Source organism: Lepisosteus oculatus, chromosome 14, assembly GCF_040954835.1.
Source record: "Lepisosteus oculatus isolate fLepOcu1 chromosome 14, fLepOcu1.hap2, whole genome shotgun sequence".
Classification (NCBI taxonomy): Eukaryota; Metazoa; Chordata; class Actinopteri; order Semionotiformes; family Lepisosteidae; genus Lepisosteus; species Lepisosteus oculatus.
In genome coordinates this window covers 10,449,848-10,467,099 of record NC_090709.1, presented here as the reverse complement: position 1 = coordinate 10,467,099, position 17,252 = coordinate 10,449,848, and the positions used below count along the sequence as shown (strand labels likewise).

The 17,252-nt window shown below is 47.8% G+C and overlaps 2 non-coding genes across 2 annotated transcripts; one reads left to right on the top strand and one right to left on the bottom strand.

Moving 5' to 3' along the window:
- The first annotated feature begins 505 nt into the window (after nt 1-505).
- LOC138245384 (5S ribosomal RNA) lies at nt 506-624 on the top strand. Its single transcript, XR_011193994.1, has one exon. It is a non-coding gene; the product is annotated as a 5S ribosomal RNA (ribosomal RNA).
- Nucleotides 625-10,889: 10,265 nt separating this feature from the next.
- trnaa-cgc (transfer RNA alanine (anticodon CGC)) lies at nt 10,890-10,962 on the bottom strand. The gene has a single exon. It is a non-coding gene; the product is annotated as a tRNA-Ala (tRNA).
- Nucleotides 10,963-17,252: the final 6,290 nt, after the last annotated feature.

Sequence of the window (17,252 nt, the reverse complement as noted above, 5' to 3'; positions counted from 1 at the left end):
CTCGCTCATTCCCCTGTTCACACGTGCAGTGCGGCTTGTCCGTCTGTTTATTTGTCAGCTTTGGCGAGACACGGGTGCTTGTGTATTAGCGTGAGCGTTTTTTATTCTGATCAGGAACAGTTTAACAAGTCCGCAAAGGATCGAGGAAAGGTTTATCGCCAGCTGAAAAGAGACACAGCGCTTCGGCTGTGGAGACTTGTTCGGTTGGCGTTCGGAGAGTCGCGTTTTTCAGAATTGTATTGAGATCGTTTTCCACAGAGCTCAGATGTCAAAGCACAGCAGCAGCTCTCCACAGCGATCCTCTATAGCGCCCTTTCTCCCGCAGCTCCGTCCTCATTGGAAGGAAGCAAGAGTGAAAGGCTGAAGTGAAATAGAGCGGGGACGAAGGCAGTGAAGAGAGAGAACGTGGGAAGAAGAGAAAAACGCAAGGGAAAAAAAGCAGCGTCGTAAAAGAGGTGACGGAGCTGTCCTCTCAATAAGAAGGGTGCCAGCGAGCCTTGCTCTCGCTTACGGCCACACCCCCTTGAGCACGCCTGATCTCGTCTGATCTCGGAAGCTAAACAGGGATGGGCCTGGTTAGTACTTGGATGGGAGACCGCCTGGGAATGCCAGGTGCTGTAAGCTTTTAAGCGCAGGAGGCGCCCTATCCCCGCTCGCTCGCTCATTCCCCTGTTCACACGTGCAGTGCGGCTTGTCCGTCTGTTTATTTGTCAGCTTTGGCGAGACACGGGTGCTTGTGTATTAGCGTGAGCGTTTTTTATTCTGATCAGGAACAGTTTAACAAGTCCGCAAAGGATCGAGGAAAGGTTTATCGCCAGCTGAAAAGAGACACAGCGCTTCGGCTGTGGAGACTTTATTAATAAGGCCCCTCAGTAGTTGAGATCTCTGTTATTCCCATCTAGAAACATGCAATCAGCATGTTATTGCTGAAGCAATAGTCACAACATTATTCCACACCTGGGTGAGATGCGGGTTATGATGACAGTCATGCTTTCTACACCTTATACTGAGCTCAGAAATGGACCAGGCGGACATCTCACGAGCAGATCCCTCCGCGTATAAGAAAGGCAACTTGTCTCAGCAAAAATACAAAAAGGCAAAAATCCCACACTTGGAATGCAAACGTACCCTAAAAAGGAAACACGGTTTTAAAACGAACTTGATTTTCCCCTGGAGAAACCTTTTTATGGACACACATCGCATCTATTACACATGTAGAACTAAATATAAAGATAAAACTTAATATAAGAAGTCATGACATATCACACATGACGAAGTCTGGTCCAGAATAAACAGTTTACACTGACCCACCTTTATTTACCCTGGTCACTCACTTCTATTAACTGTTTAACTGGGTAACAAATTAATATTTGTTTCAATTTGGGATCTACACCTGGGAGCCCTGAAATGTTGGCCAGAGGGGAGAAGCTGATATTCAGACGTGAGAATATATTAAAATAAAGGATCTGATGTTGTTTTTCACCTGTCTAATCAAAGCTTGTTCAAAAATTATCTGATTATAGGACACACGAGTTTATAATCATACTCATTCCACTTTTTAACCCCGTATATATGCACAATATGAAACGTATATACACTAAATCTCACGTGTGACTCCCATAATATACATTTCTTTACGAAAATTAGGAACACTTACTACAATTATCAACCCCCCATGACGAGGCAATATTTCATACCTTTGTTTCTTTGTGGGTTCAAAGTTCTGTCCTGTCGTTTCACACGTAATGTTTTGGTAGTTATCTCAATTTTCCTTTGCAATTATCTCCAAGATCATCATCAACTTTTTGTAAAACGCTATGCACAACTGATATTTAAAGAAAGTCCTGTACCAAAACGTCTTCGTAGGGAAAGACAACTTTTTTTCCTTACGTTAGTCGCTACACGGTTACTCAAAAAATCCATTCACCGCCTTTAAAAAAAAAGTTTCGTTTTTTATTGTGGTTCACTGACATTTCTGTCACAATTCTGAGGGACCCCAAATAAAATTCACTTGCCGGTATAAAGACGCCGGCGAGGATAAGACAGGTATCGAGCCACCTGCGTATCTAGCGGACGTTTAAAATAAAAAAAATGGCGTGTAATGTTGCGAAGGGCTACTGTTTTTTTTATAGTTTGTCGATTGTAAGGGACGTGGGCCGCGACAGAAATACTGGACGGGGTGGGAAAAGGTTTATTGATGGTTTATTGTACCGCAACGGTCACAATTGACTCACCAGCAAAGATGGCGCCGAGGCCACATCGGCTCCCTCCCGCCCTGCCTCTTACCGAAGCTCGAGCTGCGGAGCGCGACGCCAAACCGCCAGTCCACGGGCGCGGGCGCCGGACATAGACGTCATAAACCCTTCCGAGGCGCAGGAATTATAGATCACTGTAGTTTCTTCTGGACCCGGGTTAGGGACAGTGTGCCCTCCGTGAGAGTCTTCTGAGGAAGCCAGTGTCTCATGGGTGTCCAGGCTTGGTACCATCTGTCCATCACAGGACACACAGACACACACACTCACACACCCTGGACAGGACACCAGTCCATCACAGGACACACACACACTCACTCACACACCCTGGACAGGACACCAGTCCATCACAGGACATACACACACCCTAGATAGGACACCAGTCCATCACAGGACACACACACTCACACACCCTGGACAGGACACCAGTCACTCACAGGATACACACACACACTCACACACCCTGAACAGGACACCAGTCCCTCACAGGACACACACACACAACCTGGATAGGACACCAGTCCCTCACAGGACACTCAGACACACACACTCACACACCCTGGACAGGAACCAGTCCATCACATGACAAACACACATTCACTCACACACCCTGGACAGGACAGCACTCCATCATAGGACACACACACACCAGGGCCAGTTTTCCCAGAAGCCAATTAGCCCAAAAGCCTGTCTTTGGACCCGAAGAACACAGGGAGAACATGCAGACTCCACACAGACAGCCCCCCCCCCCCCCCCCCCCCGGGTCCAGACCCGAGCCCGGAGCCCCCCCGCGCTGAACCCCTCCGTACAGACGGCCGCACACAGCTCCGTTGTTCCCGATTCCCGAGGTGATCTGTTAAAAGAAGCCGGTGTGTTGCCTCCAGGTGACATTTCCTACTGGAGTCAGGACAGGAGGCTCTTCTGTACACAGAAGGGGATGGGGGTGGGGAACAAGCCGCCCAGCCCTGTGGTTGAAGCCGATACCCCGGCTTCTCTCCAGACACAGCTGGGTGAGCTCCTCCAGTCAGTACAGGGGGCTCTACTGTACACAGAGGGTGGCGGGGGTGTGGAACAACTCCTTTGTTCGGGGCCTTGGGGCATTCTTGTTGTGAAAGGCGCTATATAAAAAAAACTGAATTGAAATTGAATCTTACAGGTTTGGGTTTTTCAGAGATCTTGTCAGAGATCTTGTCTGACGTGCCCGTTTCAAAAACGTAACGACACTCCTCACGTCCGAGCGCCGCCGGTCTGTGACGTAACGTATCCTTACACAACCATGACGGTTTCATCATGGACAGCACGAAAGCCCGAAAAGTGGTTGACATTTTAATTTGGCAACGCCACGATGGATCCCAGTTTTTTTTTTTATTTTGGAGGCCAAAAAGGACAAAAAAGGAAACGTCCGGAGTGGATCGATGGTCATCTCTGCGGTTGTTCTGATGTTCTGAAAAAACAAAACAAAAAAAAAAACGGCTCGCTTGCCCGGTCGTGTAGTGTTTCCACACCCCACGCAAATCAACTTCTCTTCGCCCCCGGGGGCTCGTCGCCCGCAGCACCCCTCTCACGTGATAGGGGCTTCCCCCGGCTGTGACGTACTTACCCTACCCCCTTCCGCCAACGTCATACCGAAGGTCGCGCTTCGGGCCGCGGCGATGTTGACGGACTGTCTTGTAGCGTGAGAAGGGTTTAAATTTCGACTTAAGGAGTTGGCCATCGTTATATTTCGCGAGGTATCATACGGGGGGAAAAAGAACATTTATATTTATCAACCTACTAGTAATACTGGGTGGATGTCACATTCCCCAAAGTTCAGTGCCTCTCTCTAATAAAGTAGAAACGTGACATTGAACTCCGTTCGAAACAGGAGAAATCACCAGGACACGATACAACTGACGTCCGGAAAAGAAAAAAAGAACTCCTATTCCCATTTGTAATGACCCCGTAGTGTTTTTCCCGGTGTGCGCTCATCTTTCGGAGACCCGTTTCTCTCTGGTGTTTTGCTGTTGGAATAAATGCCGAGGTGACCCTTCTGTGTGGAGTCTGCGTGTTCTCTCCAGCGGGTCGTTTCCTACACCGCAGGGGCTGATCGAACCGGGGTCTCCCAATCGTCACAGAAGTGTGTGTCATTTTGGGTGGTGGTGGGGGGGTGCATCGGGGATACTGCGCCCCGAGGGGATAACCTCTCACCTTACTCCGGACGAAGGGAGAAGACCTGTACCTTCACGAGTCCGGGTTGTGAAAACTTCTTCTGGCAGTTCAAAACGTTTCGAAGAGACTACAGCGCTACCCTGTTTTCCATTTCTATCGTGTATTATTATACAGTCATAAGTATCTGTACTGATCACAGATCCCCCTCTCACTACCAGGACTGAAGCCCAGTGCAGCACGAATAATAATAATAATAATTAATCCGTCTGGACTCTCCACTCAGAGCTCTTCCCAGGTCAGGGGGATCCCCTCCAGCCCCCCCAGTGTGCAGCCCCCACGTGGATGATGCTCCAGTCGGCTCAGCACACAGCAGCTCTCAGTGGGGAGGAGAGCAGAGGGATGGAGCCAGTTCAGAGAGGGGGGGTGATAAGGAGGCCATGATGGGTCAAGACCAGGGGGGGAATCAGGCCAGGACACTGGGGTAACACCCCTACTCCTCTCCAGAAACACCCCGGGATTGTTAATGAGCACAGAGAGTCAGGACCTCGGTTTGACGTCTTATCCGAAGGACGGCGCCTGTTTACAGTCCAGTGTCCCCCGTCACTATACTGGGGCATCAGGACCCACACAGACCGCAGGGTGAAAGCGCCCCCTGCTGGCCCCACTCACACCTCTCCCAGCAGCAACCTCAGTTTTTCCCAGGAGTCTCCCCTCCAGGTACTGACCAGGCTTCTACCTGCTGGGCTCCAGTGGGGAGGGGGCTGCTAGCTGGGAGCTGCAGGGTGAGATGGCTGCTGGGCAAACGATGGCTAAAGAGCTTCCTAGGACACCCTGGAGTTCGTGGTCAACTTCCTTCTCTTCAGACGGAGGTGGCTTGAAATCTGTCTCGTTTCAAGGAGTATTGGACACGATGCCCCCCCTGCTTTAGCCCCGCTAACTGGTGGCACGCCGACAACGAGGGCTCTCGGCCTCAATCCATCAACCACAAACTCTCCGGGATGAAAGAGAAAGACAGACTCTGTTTGTTCGTTTCGGGGGGGGAGGGAAAAAACCAAAAGCTTTTTTTAAAAAACATTTTAATGATGCTTAACAAAAGAACAAAAATTACAATACAGATTAATGTCAAGGGACACACCCCCCCCCCCCCATCTAACGATCATCACAGGACCTTAAAATAATACTTAATAATACAAGGTCATGCAGACGATCTGAGGACTCAGGTGGAGATAATGTGAAAGTTTTCCACAGTCCAGTCTGGGGTCCCTCAGCTTCAGTCCAGACTGGGGTCTGGGGTCCCTCAGCTTCAGTCCAGACTGGGGTCCCTCAGCTTCAGTCCAGACTGGGATCTGGGGTCCCTCAGCTCCGGTCCAGTCCAGTCTGGGGCCCCTCAGCTCTGGTCCAGTCCAGTATGGGGCCCCTCAGCTCCAGTGCAGTCCAGTCCAGTCTGGTGTCCCTCAGCTCCAGTGCAGCCCAGTCTGGGGTCCCTCAGCTTCGGTCCAGCACAGACTGGGGTCCCTCAGCTTCGGCCCAGCACAGTCTGGGGTCCCTCAGCTTCAGTCCAGACTGGTGTCCCTCAGCTTCGGCCCAGCACAGACTGGGGTCCCTCAGCTTCGGTCCAGACTGGGGTCCCTCAGCTCCAGTGCAGTCCAGACTGGGGTCCCTCAGCTTCGGTCCAGCACAGACTGGGGTCTCTCAGCTTCGGTCCAGACTGGGGTCCCTCAGCTTCAGTCCAGCACAGTCTGGGGTCCCTTAGCTTTGGTCCAGTCCAGTCTGGGGTCCCTCAGCTTCGGTCCAGCACAGCCTGGGGCCCCTCAGCTCCAGTCCAGTCCAGTCTGGGGCCCCTCAGCTTTGGTCCAGCACAGTCTGGAGTCCCTCAGCTTCGGTCCAGCACAGACTGGGGTCCCTCAGCTTTGGCCCAGCACAGACTGGGGTCCCTCAGCTTCGGTCCAGCACAGACTGGGGTCCCTCAGCTCCAGTCCAGTCCAGTCTGGTGTCTCTCAGCTCCGGTCCAGTGCAGTCTGGGGTCCCTCAGCTTCGGTCCAGCACAGTCTGGGGTCCCTTGGCTCCAGTCCAGTCCAGTCTGGTGTCCCTCAGCTCCAGTCCAGTCCAGTCCAGTCCAGTCCTTGGTGGGGAAGGCGACTCCGATCTTAGCTGGCACAGAACCGGGAAAGGAACCTGGAAAGAATATTGTTATTGCAGGTGTGAGGGACACAGACACGGACATCACCATGACATCAAACAGCAAGAGGAGACTCCTTCTTGAATCACAGACACGACCGGGCGGCGTCCCCCTGTCTGCTCACCTGCACCTCCTCTTCTTCTTCTTGTCCTTCCCGGCAGCCTGCTCCTCCTCTCCCTCGCTCTTCCTCTCCTGACACACGGTCTCCGCCGCCTCCATCGGCTCGTCCTTATCATCTGTCTCCACCGACATGCAGCTCAGGGACTTTAAAAAGACGCACCAGCACTTCTGAAGCAGAGACAGGAGAGTCACGTTAAGAGTCGGACTGGACACTCCAGGACATGAACACTGCACTGAGAGAGAGAGGGGTTCATACACACACACTGACTGGACACTCCAGTACATGAACACTGCACTGAGAGAGAGAGGGGTTCATACACACACACTGACTGGACACTGGACAGAAGTAAAGAGAGAATCAGAGCATTACCCACTTTCTTTTTCTTCTGTCTCACAGGAGGTGGTGATTGGACCTCCTCCAGCTGGAGTCCGAGTAGGGAGAGAGGGGGCAGGAGAGGGACAGCACAGCACAGAGAAAGAGAGAGACAGGTGAGTCAAGTGTCCCAAGAGTACAGAGACTCTGCTGAGATCACACTCGCAGTGAGTGAGCCTGGGTGTAGCCCACTAATACTGACCCACTGTACACCATAGGACAGAGAAGAGGAGGAGGAGAGAGACACACTGCCTAGACACCACAGGACAGAGAGGAGGAGGAGAGAGACACACTGACTGGACACCACAGCACAGAGAGGAGGAGGAGAGAGACAGTGACAGACAGGGCTGACAAGACAGACAAGATGGCGAAACTCCACCACAGACAGGACAGGAGGCAGGGTGGGACCAGCACTGACCTTCTTCCTCTCTCCTGCCGGAGGAGCTGTCTCCACCTCCTCTTCCTCCTGCAAGTCAAGAGACAGGCTGAGAGAGAGACGGGCTGGTGGGACATCGGCGAACAGAGCTGAAGGCAGAGAGCCGGGGAGACAGGCCCAGCTGGGACAACGCAGGACAGACAGAGAGACAGACAGAAAGGAAGGAGAGAGAGACACAAAGATGAAGGCACAGAAAGACAGCAGGCAAAGAGAAAGATTGAGATTGAGGGACAAACAAACCGAGAGAGAGAGCGGAAGGAGAGAGAGAGAGGAAGGAGAGAGAAGGACAGACAGACTGACAGACGGGGCTGAAAGAGAGAGAGACAGAGAGGCAGGGACAGACAGACAGCAGGACGAGAGAGAGACAGAGATCGAGGGACAATAATTTGGTTTCGAAATTTATTCTGAAAATATACAATCATTCACTCCTGAAAAATATCGAGTTCAAATTATACATTATGTACAATATTGTAATCAACATATGGCTAATCATCAAAAATAAAAAAAAACTGTACTGGGGGACACAGCTGGCTGTGCTGTTCTGGACAGAACACACTGAGGTCCAGTTTCCACCTCCTGCAGGATCAAACAGCACCTCCACTGGCTCTCCAGTGAACAGAGGGACAGACAGAGAGGCTTCAGGCTGCAGGGTGACATTGTCTCTGTGAGCTGAAAGACAATCAGGACAGAGGATGATATAAGAACACACTCTGTCAAGAATATAGAGCCCTCTAGTGATCCTACTGTAGACCTGCTCACCACCCACAGTGACGATCACAGTGCTGATACTGCTTCCATTAAGGTCCCTCACTGTGTAGTTGCCCTGATCAGCTGGAGTGAGGGAGCGGAGTGTCAGAGAGCTGTTCTGCACTGACACTCACTGTTCGTACCTGGGGCCAGGGAGCCCTGCGCTGCTCAGTAAGACTATACGATTCCGGACAGATCGTGCAGGATCAAACAGCACCTCCACTGGACCAGCAGTGTGGAGGGGGGAGACAGAGAGGCACCAGGCTGCAGGCTGTGGACTTCTGAGTGAGCTGAAAAGGGACAGGTAGAAACATGTTGAATATTTAGTTTTACAACAATACCTTGAGTTTGGACTGCGATCAGCTTCATTTTGTATTTCAGCTGTGAAAATGCAATTTCAAAAATGCACGCCACACTCATGTTAGGTTCAAGTTACAGTTGCATCACAACTCAATACATTTGCAATTCACTTCTGAGATAATTGTTCCTGGTGTTTGTGTTGTGTATGCCTTGCAATGGAGGGGTGAGAAATAATGGACTTATTACATTATAATGAATAATAATTGCTTACACTTATATAGTGCTTTTCTGGACACTCCACTCAAAGCGCTTTGCAGGACATGGGGACTCCCCTCCACCACCACAAATGTGCAGCATCCACCTGGATGATGGGACGGCAGCCATAGTGCACCAGAACGCTCCCCACACACCAGCTATGAGTGGGGAGGAGAGCAGAGTAATGAAGCCAATTCATAAATGGGGGTTATTAGGAGGCCATGATTGGTAAGGGTCAATGGGAAATTTGGCCAGGACACTGGGGTAAAACCCCTACTCTTTTCGAGAAACACCCCGGGATTTTTAATGACCACAGAGAGTCAGGACCTCGGTTTTACGTCTCATCTGAAGGACGGCACCTGTTTACAGTTTTTCCAGTGTCCCCGTCACTATACTGGGGCATTAGGACCCACATGGGCCACAGGGTGAGAGTTCCCCCTGGTGGCCCCACTAACACCTCTTCCAGCAGCAACCTTAGTTATTATTGTGAAGAATGAAAGAATATTAGGAACATGAAAAGGTTGAATGTTTTAAATGCGTTTTTTTACTGAAACATCCGCTACAGAGATGCGCACACACGTCATTACAAACGCACACCTGCACAGAGACGTCCTCAAGCGCCTTGTTCACAATTATGGGCTCCAATAGGAACAAAAAACGCCAGCCTGACAACTCGAGCATTCAAACCAAGAACCCAACACGTACTTATGTTGGCAGCCTGTGCAGAAAAGCAGAAAGAACCACAAGCCTTCTCTATTGGGAGGAAAAACACACACTCCCTCTCTCACACTCCTGATTTCCTTAAATAGCTCATTCTTCATCTCTGGCTCCTACATACAGTATAGCAGCGCTCAGTCTGCTTTGAATAAGCCATAAATCTAAGATTTGTTTTATCTGTTCCTCTTGTCTAGGCCTAGAGCTGCTTTTCATAAAAGAGCTGTTTGCATAAATAGCTAGGGTTACAGCTGAAGACACCAGCTTCATCCCCCAGTGTGTTATACGTCGGGAGCAAGAGAAGAGGGCCAGGCCGTGCCTTTTCATAGATTTTTCTTCTGAAAAGTCAGTTTCTCAGAGGCAGATTTAGCCCCTCATGCATTGTAGAGAGATAGACACGCCCGCGCGCGAACAGTTAGAGCTGCACCCTCACACAGAGTCAGACCCGCACAGACACATCCTCTTGTTTAAACAAATACACAAACCTGACGGCGCTCACAATGATCCAGACACACACACACACACACACACACACACACACACACACACACACACACACGACATCAGTAGTCACACTTGCACACTGGACCCCAGCTCAGTCCTCACCTCCAGCTCCTGCAAACCGCTTCGAACAAACTGCATTAAGAAAATTAGGTTGCGTTCCGGTAGCAGGCCATCCTGGGCACCAGTGTGAGTTACACACTCATTTGTAAAAGCCCTTCCGCATCGTCGGGCATGCTTCACAGTGCTGGACCTGGGGTGTGGGTGCTGTCTGTGTGGAGTTTGCATGTTCTCTCCCTGGTCTGTGGGGGTTTCCTCCAGGTGCTCCAGTTTCCCACAGTCCAGGGACAGGCTGCCACTTTCACTGGGCAGTGCACCGTCACCGTGGCAGCATGGCGGGTCGGATCTGATTTCAGTCTTTATTTCCTTTTTTAGAGATCCTGTAACCAGGACCTGTTCACTGCCACGACGGACACAAGGAACAATAAAGCCGAAGTCTTGTTTCCCACAAGAAACAACAAAGCCGAAGTCTTGTTCGATGTGCCGGTACAAACTTTTAGGTTATATAGTCCTTCCTTGCTGCTTCAGACGTCATTCGGTGTTATGGTAAGGGGGGGGTCGTGGTATTTGGCCAGTTAAGAGACCCTGGCCAAATGGTCAGTTTAAGATTATGCCCCCTCGCATCTGGAATCCTTATCAGTTAACCCCCTTTCCTGCCATAAACCCCTGTTGCTTAGAAGTCTAATTTTCAGGCAGAACTGACTTAAGTTAACCCTATTTACATCTTGTCTCTTACTTCAGCCCTCTTCCATTTGCTAGTTAAAAGTTGTACAACCCATTTGTATGCGACAAAAGAAGCCGGTCTGTTTCCGCCCAGTTTCGAACCGAGGGCCTTTCGCATGCGAGGCAAACATGATAACCACTACACTACAGAAACAGTGGTAAGACGTGCCCAGCGGCCCAGTGCTGAGCTTCGCCAATGCGTTTCAGCTGCTTCCAGTGCCTTTATTGGAGTGCGCTGATGGACCGTGCTCTCTCTCCAGAGACCAGCACGCCTGTCATGGATGGAGCAGGAAAGGCGGCGCCACATTCTACAGCCCTCTCCACGCAATCGACGAAATCGGGCTACTGAAGTGGAGAAAATCGCCTCTCCAGAAAGTGCAAATATCATCTTGGAGAGTATAAATCCTATTGCCGAAGGTCAGCCCTGTCTACCAGAGTAACCCTCCCACCTCCTGCAGCGATGATCAGCTCGTCTCACACGCGAGAAGTCTTCTGTTGGAAACAAGCGCCTCCTCTTCTCGCGCGTTTTGCACGTTCGAGTGGTTTTAATGCGGCTCCTTCGTACACGGTGCTGATCTTTTGGAAAGCAGGAGGCAAAACTGACACATTCCCATACCGGGAGTATGGAGTTTTCAACCCGGGGCGCCTGGGAGAAAACCAGGAATCCTAACCGCTAGACCATATGGGAGCACACAACCCCGCTGTTCCGGGCATCATGCAAGCAAACTACATAAATATGAGAAAACACGCAAGAGAGTTGTCACTCAGAGTGTCGAAGGGTAGATGTATACTGGGGCTCAGTTGAAATGCAACATCAGGACTTTTCCGAATTATGTCACAAGAAGAGAGCACAGCCTTTTCCGCCCTGCCACGTGTGTATCGGTAACTTGCCATGATCGTATAGAGGTCAGTACTTTGCGTTGTGGCCGTCCTGATGTACCCCGGTCTCCCGCGTGACAGGTGGGGATACTCGCCACTATACTAACGAGGAAGACATCGCTCTCTGCTTAGTGTGCAAAACACTTACTTGCAGCATTGTGGGTGCTGTGGTTTAAATGCTATTGGTTTGTGAACAGAATACCCCTATCCCAGTGCATTGTGCCACATTAAATAAAAGCACGAGAAAAAGAGATTCAGAATGCAAAGCTGTGTCAGTGTTCTGTGTAAAAAATCGGTTTGAACATCATGGGAGCTGTTTTTAATAAGCTGCTGAGTAAAGAATATTTTAATATTCCTGCTGTCAGTAGTATTGTGAATATAGTTGACTCTTACCTGAATGAAAACAGGACATAAAGGAAGGGTTTCAGAATTCAGACAAAGCTTTATTCCCCTGCTTACAGTCTGAGTAATTGGAGACTGCGCTATTCTTTTGCCTATGGTCATATACAAGTTTTTCGCATGAAGCCGTATTGAACAGTATTTGTCGCGTTGTGAACTTGTGTATACAGCGGTCCCCCGGGTTCCAGTTAGTGCGTAATTACGCATCGATGAAAAACCGGAGGTTTAAAAAAAGATCATTAGCTCACTGATACTTTGATGTATAGGCTGTGGAAATATCCACATGTCGTGGTCTTTAAAATGCATTTGGTTTGAAGGCGTTCTGTGCTTCCGTTGCGAAGATATGGACAAAAGAATATTCGCAATCGGGCTACTGAAGTGGAGAAAATCGCCTCTCCAGAAAGTGCAAATATCATAGAGGTAGAGGTAGGGAGAGAGGAGGAGTACAAATTCAAGCAGAGGCCTGAGTGGAGCACTGTCGTATGGCCCTGACATCAATCCCTCAACTCTCTGCATAAAGCAGTGTCTTATGGCCATGACATCCCACCCCCACCACTCTCAATGGAAAGCACTGTCGTATAACCATGACATCCCACCTCCACCGCTCTCTGCGAAAAGCAGTATCGTCAGGCCCTGACATCCCACCCCCACCACTCTCTGCATAAAGAAGTGTCGTATGGCCCTGACGCCCACCCCTCCACTCTCTGCGTTAAGCTGTGTTGTCAGGCCCTGACATCCCACCTCCTCCATTCTCTGTGTAAAGCAGTGTCATATGGCCCTGACATCCAGACCCCGCCACTCTCTGTGTAAAGCAGTGTCATATGGCCCTGACATCCCACCCCCACCACTCTCTGCGGAAAGCACTGTCATATAGCCCTGACACCCACCCCTCCACTCTTTGAATAAAGCATCCCACCCCCGCCATTCTCTACGTAAAGAAGTGTCATATGGCCCTGACACCCACCCCTCCACTCTCTGCGTTAAGCTGTGTTGTCAGGCCCTGACATCCCACCCCCGCCACTCTCTGTGTAAAGCAGTGTCATATGGCCCTGACACCAATCCCTCCACTCTCTACGTAAAGAAGTGTTGTATGGCCCTGACACCCACCCATCCACTCTCTGCGTTAAGCTGTGTTGTCAGGCCCTGACATCCCACCTCCGCCACTCTCTGTGTAAAGCACTGTCGTATGGCCCTGACATCACACCCCCACCACTCTCTGCGTGAAGCACAGTCATATAGCCCTGACGACCACCCCTCCATTCTTTGCATAAAGCAGTGACGTCAAGCCCTGACATCCCACCTCCGCCACTCTCTACGTTAACCCCTGTTAACTCGCTTGCTGAATGATCTCTCAAGAAATCCCTGGTGAGATTCAACAGGTGTTTTCTTCAACAGCCACTAAAAGTCTGATGACCTTCTCTGGATTTCCTGAATATGATGTAAAATTAGTTCAAATCATTTGGTAGTTAACAGAACAAAATGCTTTGGAGGTACATTTAAAACAGCAGAGCAACACTGTAGCACTTCGTGTGTGACTGAATTTAATTGTGTAAACCTGGCTCTCTATGAACACGAGCAAAGAGTTCTCACTCAACAGAAGATTGCGATGTGAGCACAATAATATAAGACATCTGGTGATGCCAGGGATTGAACTCAGAACTTCATATATGAAAAGCATGCACTTTACCACTGAACTACATCCCCTATGGCACAGATGGTGGAACTGACTTAAAGATGTGCATATGTTCACTGACCACAATCCACCCTTCATGAATAATTGAAATGAATAATTTATTTTTATATCCAGTCACATGGGCGACGGTGGTTGATTCTTCAACGGGGGAGAGCGTTTTTCTTCCTCCTTACTCGACTGTCTTTCAATTATGTTTTCTTTGAAATCTTTTTGCATCTTTTAAGTGCTTGCGATTAAATTACGCATAGAAAAACAGCAGTACAGTTGATGTTCATGGACTGATGCACACAACTCCAGTGATAAAGCCCTGTTTGTAAATATTGTAGAAGAACGTTAAAGGGCGAAACAACGCTCCAACCACGGGAATGGTAACAAGAAGGATCGTGTTCTTATTTAATATGTGCTTTTGAATTGCCTTGTCAATACACACAGGCTTTAGAGATGGACAAATAATTTACAGTGGTGTTTGTAAACAAAGATGGAACATGTTTTTTTCTATACCAGGAAGAAAGGAGCAGACTCTTAAACTTTAAGAGACAGAAACAACACCTCATCACAGCTAACACTAATTAAAACAACATCACAACAGAAGAGTGAAGCTTTGAGTGAATCAAATTAGTTTTCATTGGTCGTCTGTGTCTTCATAACTTTGTAGGTGAGAGAGAGGATTGCTAAAATGTGCGGGTGCTTCTTAGAAGTGTGTTGGTAGTACAGGTGACTTCCAAATAATTGAGCCGGGTTTTAATCCCGGCCAGTGCATCCCCAAAACTTTTCAAGATAATCTGTTATCCGGTAGCACATCTCCTGAAACTAACATTCGAGGTAGGAAGCGTGCTCTTAAACTCCAAAACACTCAAAAAGGAAGAAGCAGATCTCTGTACACAAGACAGTAGTGCGATATTAGAATTTCTGAGTTCTTGATGGATTCAGGCTCCTTCTCAGAGGTCCTTGCTCGCCAAATAACTTTACATCTGAGGAAGAGCACCACGGAAAAAAAACCCAACTCAACAAGCGAGCGTGTTGGTTGCTCTTGCTCTTAATGCAAGGAGCTGTTTTTTTTCCTCGCAATAATCATTATTAACCAAAAACAGCAGCACAGGTAAGTCGCATTTGTGATTATGTCACTTCTCTGCTTCAGCAAGGTCAATAATAGACTCTGAAAGTAGTAAAGCAAAACTGAACTCAAAATCATATTAGGAATTCTGAGCGATATCTCCATACAGGTAATCCAATAAGAACGTTGAAATATTTGAATATAATCTCTCTATATATTTCGCTGCTTTTTACCCGGAGTAAAACTATTGGATTGAAGGAATGCTAACCGCTGGGTTAAAATGTATAGTTGTTATTTGGAGAAATCTGTAAACTCGTGATCTTATATGTTTTAAAAGACAGCACAGGGAAAAACGACAGTGCTGATTATTTTCCAGAGACAGAGCACTGATGACCTCTCCGAGCTGATTGATAAAGCCCACCCAGTGGATAGTCTAGCAGAACGTCAAAGAACATTCACCTTTGTATCCAAAGAAACGACAGGAACAACATCAGGAAGCACAATCAATTCCCCTTTTAAATCTTTCCTGTAAGGTATGCTATGTGAATCCATGAAGTTAATCCTCTGATCTCTTTTGATCACGAACAAAGTATTTCTGATGGAGCGCTATGTTCAAAGATTTAATAAGCTTTACCCCTGCCAACGATTCGGCGTGAAGAATTAAAAGTTTCACAGACAAAAGCAGCTCACCACCACAGCCAATATTAAATGTACTTGCCGGTACACTATCATGTGCACTGCCTCAAAAGTGATCTCGGCAGACGTTGTTCCCTACATAAAGCTGAACGTGCCAAAGATAATTTCTGTTGAGAAAACAAAATATTTTTTCTGCCTTGATGTTAAGCCTGTCTTTTAGAAAGTCTATCTCTAAACACCTCCCGCAGCCTAACAAAAAGCGCTTTTACTGATTGTATTGCAGGTCTTAAAACATTAATATTTGGCAGCAGTGGAATTCAAACCCATGCCCCCAGAGAGACTGGAGCCTAAATACAGTACCTTAGACCACTCAGCCACGCTACCTTCCTCCATATCCATCTTCCTCACATTGCTGGCTTGGACTAGGGGGGGCTTCAGCTCTTGTCGTCAGATCTAATGATATCATGACATGTGGAAGTGACTGCACCTTCATCTTCCGAGATGCTTTCAATAACACAAACGCTACTTTCACTGGCACAAACACAGCAATAATGAAGGTGGTGGGATTCATCCTTTGTGCTGTTTGTAGGGGTGCAACTCTACGGTGATCTGCTGACTTGAAGAGCAAAAATCAAAATCCTCTGCTATTACTGTTGCTTTTTTCATAGTTTCTTCAAATCCTTCATTTGAACGTAGATTTTGAAGGATATTGATGATAATACCACATAAATTGTGGTTTTCTTGTGATCGCCAATTTTATTCAAATACCAGTCTTTTTTACAGTTCCTTGCATGTTTCACAAGGTATAATAGCCCCCTTCGCATCCTCAGCTAACATATTTTAAAATTACAATAGCTTATACAGCATGCATGTTTACATTTATATTAAAATTAAGGTAAATATACAAGAATACATACAGTGCTAACCCAATAATTCTTGTCAGGTTCTCCAACAAATCTGCGTTGTTATTTTAACATGTTTCAGCTGAGGGTGCAACAGGAGTAAAAATGAATTTTCCCGCCAGCCATTCAAAGACCAAATTCCATGAGTGAACATTATTTTCTCAGATGTTGCCGGAATTGGACTTTGCCGGTGGTATTGAATTATGTCCACAACTGTTGTAGTAGTTCCTTCTTGAAATTCGACACGTGCAAAGCACTCGTAATATCATAGATGTTAAAATTCGCTGAGTCTATTCGAGTCATGGTGTGTATCCCTGCCTATCATTGGGAGACGGGTAGCTTTTTTACACTCAGATTCCAATCTTCAATGCTTTGTGTGAGAGCTTACATAACTTTCATTTTCTCACAATTTCTGACGATTGTTCCAAAGGGGCACCCTGTCAATTCCGAATACTTTTCAAAAATCTGCCTGCATGTTTGATTATTGTCATTTCATTTAGAAAAAGTTCAATATTGATCATAACTAAAGAAAATAATGATCAGGAACAAAAAAGGGATAAAGATGCAAGTCGATCTTGAATCAGAGCTGGGTGACACGGGCTTCTGTTCTGATATGGTTGTATGAGAAACAGGAGGAATCGCCAATCTCCTATAGAACATGAGTTGAATCAGGAGTGAGACATTTAGTATACTCGTGCATATGTCAACGCCTGACCTACATCGTAAAACTAACATTAAGTTGTCAGAGACATTCATTTATATACAAACAAGAGACAGACCAACTAATAATTCTACATTAGTTCAGGTGGGTAAACCTGAACTAACTAACTAATAAACCTTTTAATAATTCTACATTAACGTGTCCTACATTGATCAGACTA